The sequence below is a fragment of the Lynx rufus genome, unplaced genomic scaffold (assembly GCF_022079265.1).
Source record: "Lynx rufus isolate CCGP_SWC_20201006 ecotype Redwood Valley unplaced genomic scaffold, mLynRuf1.p SCAF_28, whole genome shotgun sequence".
NCBI classification, from domain to species: Eukaryota; Metazoa; Chordata; class Mammalia; order Carnivora; family Felidae; genus Lynx; species Lynx rufus.
In genome coordinates this window covers 3,766,122-3,770,930 of record NW_025814843.1, presented here as the reverse complement: position 1 = coordinate 3,770,930, position 4,809 = coordinate 3,766,122, and positions in this window count along the sequence as shown.

Below are 4,809 nucleotides of genomic sequence, written 5' to 3'. Positions count from 1 at the left end.
TGGTAAAAGACATAAATTTACAGATTCAAGGAGCTGAACAAATCCCAAATAAATAAACATAAATAAATCTTGAACAAGACACATCATAATTAGAATTCTGCAAACTAAATGCACAGAAGAAATCTTGAAAGCAGCAGAGAAATGTCACATTACCTATAGGGGCACACCACTGAATGACAGCAGGTTTCTCATATTTGAAACCATAAAAGCCAGAAGGAAATGGTACATTTTCAAGTGTGTCAATTTGAAGGGAAAGAATTGCCGACCATGAATTGAATACCCAAAGAAACTATCCTTCAGGAATGAAGAGGCATTCCAGACATTCTCAGATGAATGGTAACAATGAGAATTTGTCACTTAGCAGACCTACCCTTAAAGAATGGCTAAGAGAATTTCTAACAACAACAACAACAAAAACAACAACAAAAAAAGACATGATAAAGGAAGGACTCATGGAGCATCAGAAAAGAAGAAAGAACAATGGAAAGAATAGAAATATAGGCCAATACAATAGATTATACTTCTCATGAGCTTTATAAGTATATAAGGTCCCTCTTTTGTCCATTATGTTGTTTTTATCTTGAGTCTAATTTTATTAATAATAACATTTTATCTGGGTATTCTTTTAGTTCTTTGCCTGGTATATCCTTTGCCATCACTTTGTTTTTAATACTTCTCTGTTGTTTAGTTTCCAGTGTATCTTTTGTAAAAAATATATTGCTGCATCTTGGGGTTCATGTTAGTTTTTTGTTCGTTTTTAATTCAGAGATTCTCTGCCTTTTGACGGATGGGTGTGACTCATTTACATTTATTGTGATAAATTCTATAATAAGTCTTATTCAATGTTTTCCCTTGATCATACTTTATTGTTGTTTCTTGTTTTCCTCTTGTCTGGGTTTCCATTAAATAATCAATTATTTTCTTCTGGTTTGAATGTTACATCTACTTTTACTCTCATGGTACTTGTACCTAACTTATTAAAACTCACACCTATGTTTTTCCCCCAATTCCATCCATTTATTAAGCTTGTGAATATGTGTATTCTCCCTGTAATCAAGACAAGTAACTTAATTACCTCACTTTTGCATTTCTACTTCCCACCCTCATCCCCAATGGTATTAAAATTTTAGTACTGGATCGTTGAGTACACGTAGTTGGTGTCACCCTGTCTTACTACCTCTGTTCCTTCGTTAAGATGATGATAAACTCTTTACTAAATTCTTTCCAAGATGATGATAAACTCTTGGCTAATTATTTCTCTTTATTTATATCTTGAAGCATCTTCTTGAATTTTTTCTTCTTGCAGAAATACTTCGTCCAAGAATATTTCCAAGGTCTTGTATGCATAAGAGCGTCTTTATTTTGCCTCAATTACATGGTACTTAACTAAAATTCTAAGTTTTATCTTTTCCAATTTGAAAACACCATTACACTTTCTTCTGCAGTCAGTACTACGATTGAACAATCAGATTTATTTTTGCGATTATTATTTACTGAAGGGCCACACAATTCCAGGTGCTGTTTTTGACAGTGGGGATTTAGCATTGAACTTTGTTTTGTAGGTGATCTGTTTTGTTTTTGGGAGTTTTTAGAGTTTCTTGTTATTTATTGTGGAAGAGATAATCAAGAGTGACTGCCAGTTGAGCTGTGAGTTAGACCCAAACAATGGGAAGCTCCTTGCCCCATCCCTTGTCCTTGGAAATATATATTCTGCCCACCGTTGCCACAGTAAGGGTCATTTTGGGGATGCAGCCTTTAGAGAGTAATGTGTTATTGAGACCATGTGGACTGAATATGTGACTGAACCCAGTTAAAGCCTCTTTATAAACTTTAAAGATTCTGGTGGGTGGGTGCAGAGATAAACTTGTCTTGCAGCACTCAAGACAAGCTGGTATATAATTTCCTTTGCTTATTAAAATTGCTGCTTATTGGGGCACCTGGGTGGTTGTCGGTTAAGCATCCAACTCTTGATTTCTGCTTTATATGTTATAAATTGTTCAGTTTATTTTCTTTTTATAGCAATAAAATTCTTAAGATATCTCCCCCCCTCCCCCTATGGGCCCAACAGGTTATAAGCCGATAATAATAGGGAGGGAAGAGAACCAAGCCCTGGAGTGTTTCCTTTATCCTCTTCAACTTACCAGGAAGGGCACAAGCTGTAGATCATATGTTTGTCTGTGGAGATGGCAAGGGGCACTTAGGGGGATTTGAGTTATTTTTAAAGCAGAGAATCTATTGCGGTAACATTTGGGCAAGGTCACTCCCCATATACCACCCTCTCCCTAACAGATTACCTTATCCCTCAGAGGACCTATCTCTACCTCTTTTTTTACAATAATCAGCTGGCTCACTGTGTGTGTGTGTGTGTGTGTGTGTGTGTGTCGGGGTGGGAGAAAGCTGAATAAAATCCTTTGAGATGAATATACTTGCATCTATCAGTATCCACTCTTCTCCCAGCCCAGCTCTAAGGCTACCCTGTGAAATGGTGAAGGAGTAGGCAAGGAATTACCCAGCTCAGTGTGAGAGTAGATGGAAAGGACCAGAAAAAAAAAACAAAAACAAAAACAAAAAAAACTAAAAAGCAGCCCCACTCCCTATAGCACCTACCTGCAGTCTCCTTTTGGCATCTGTCTTCCACTGCTGCTGCCATTCTGTCCCCACCTACACACACACACACACACACACACACACACACACACACACACACACACACCCCTAGGACCAGCCGTAGCCATTAGTGTTCCAGAGGGTTTCCAATCAATTTTTCAGTAGTCCCTCAATCCAACAACCTCCCTCCGACCACAGGATATCCAGGTTGGGTTTGGGGAAAGGAGCTAGACATTTAAGTTAGGATGCTATATTAGTTAGCTTTTCTTTGCATGACAACATTGCTATACATTTAGTGGCTCAAAACAGCATGCATTTATCATCTCTTACGGTCTTCAGGTGAGGTCTGAGGACAGCTTAACTGGGTCCTCAGCAGCCAGCTATTAAGCTGTCAGCCAGGGCTAGGTTCTCGTGTGAAGACTATCCTAGAAATGATCCACTTCCAAGCACCAGGGGGTTGTTGGCAGCGTTTGGGTTCTTGCTGGCCACCCACAGTTCCTTGTCATGTGGGTTCCCCCCCCCAACACCAACCCTTTTTATATCAAAGCCAGCAAGGAGTCTCCTAGCAAGAAGCATTAGAATCACGTGACCTTTGTCGTGTGCAATTGTTTAACAGTGAGTCACCGGTCCTACCCACACTCAAGACGGATTACACAAGGGTGTGAATGATGGGAGCTACGCCGGATAACGGGGGCCAGAGAAGGGGTGCCTTCTTGTGGGGACTAAAAATCATTTTTCCCCAAAGTTTTTGAAAACCATTTCAAAAGATTTTGGCAGTAAAGTAACGTTATATTCTTGCTTTAGAATGATCCCTGACCAGAAAGTGAGCAGAATACACTGGTGGGAAAGAAAACTTGAGTTAGGGACTTGGAGATAGACCGTGAAAAAGAAGAGTTGAGCATATTCTGGTTCTGGCTTTTGCAGAGGGGTTTGTGGGCAAACGACGAATGAAAGTCATTCGTCGAGATGAGGAAAGGCAGTTTAGAGGTTTTAGAGTTTGGTTAGTTAGAGGTTAGTGAAAGAATACAATCAAAGACTAACCACGCTCCCTTGGGCAAACAACCTCTTTTGATAAATTTCAATTAATTGTTATGGCTGCAAAGAATCTGCTGCTCCCAGTTGTTGAGTCTTTTCAACTCATCTATCTCACAGAAGTCAGTGTTCTGCATCACAAGCCGTCTATGGATGCACGAACAGCGGTTTGGGGATACAACCCGCTGTTCCCCAAAATACACCTTTCACATTGTTTGAAGGCAAAGGAGGAGTTTGGGAGGACAAAAATACGGGGAAAGCCACATGCCCTCATATAATCTGACAGCTGAGTCGTCAGGGTTGAAGTCCTCAGCGGCCCTAAGCACTGCGCGGCGGTCCCACGAGGAGACAAAGCGCGGGCACCCGCCGACGCGGCTCAGTCTCTCGCGGTCCGCGCTCTCCCCGGGGTGAATCCGACACGAGCGTTGCGGCCCGATACTCTCGCGAGAGGAAAGGAGACCACAGCTCCTTCGAGTCTCCCAGCCGCGCCACGTGTGCTCCCACCTGCTGAGAAAAGGAGTCTGGCAGCGCCCAGAGGCTTCTGGGATTCGTAGTTCCGGGGCTGGCTGAGGCCTGCCAGCCTTGCCCCGCTCCTTCTTACGCATGCGCGACTCCGAGCTGGCCCAAGAAGTTCGTAGCCTTTGTCAGGCCCGGGATGGGAGGTGAGTTGGACGCTCGCCTGCCGCTCTTCTCCGCCCAGCCTAGATGGTGGCCCCTGGGGCATCCTTTCGTGCCGAGTCGGGGCTGGAGTGCGCGTTTCTGGAAGGGGCCTCGAGGGAGGATCATGAGCCCCATCCCTTCGCGCTCCGGCCCGAATCCCTCCCGCGGTGCCGCCTCCCCGGGACGCGGGTGCGAGCGCGGTGCGGGCGGGGGCGCGACGGGCGGGGCGCGGGGCTGGCGCGGGGCTTCGGGGAGAGGCCGGAGCGCGGCGGGGTTTGTCTGCGCGCCTGCTACCTTGGCTGGACCCGTGCAGCCGCTCGGTGCCCCCAGGGACAGCTGCGAGCTGCAGGGACAGGCACCTGGCACCCAGCCTCAGGGATGCTCTCCCCGGGTTTCCAGGTTCCAGCCTCGCGGCACCGAGCCAGGCTCGAGAGTGAGGAAGAAACCCGACCCGACCAGATCGAAACCTTTCAGCGGAGCCCCCCGAGGGAAGGCAGGAGGGAGGACGAC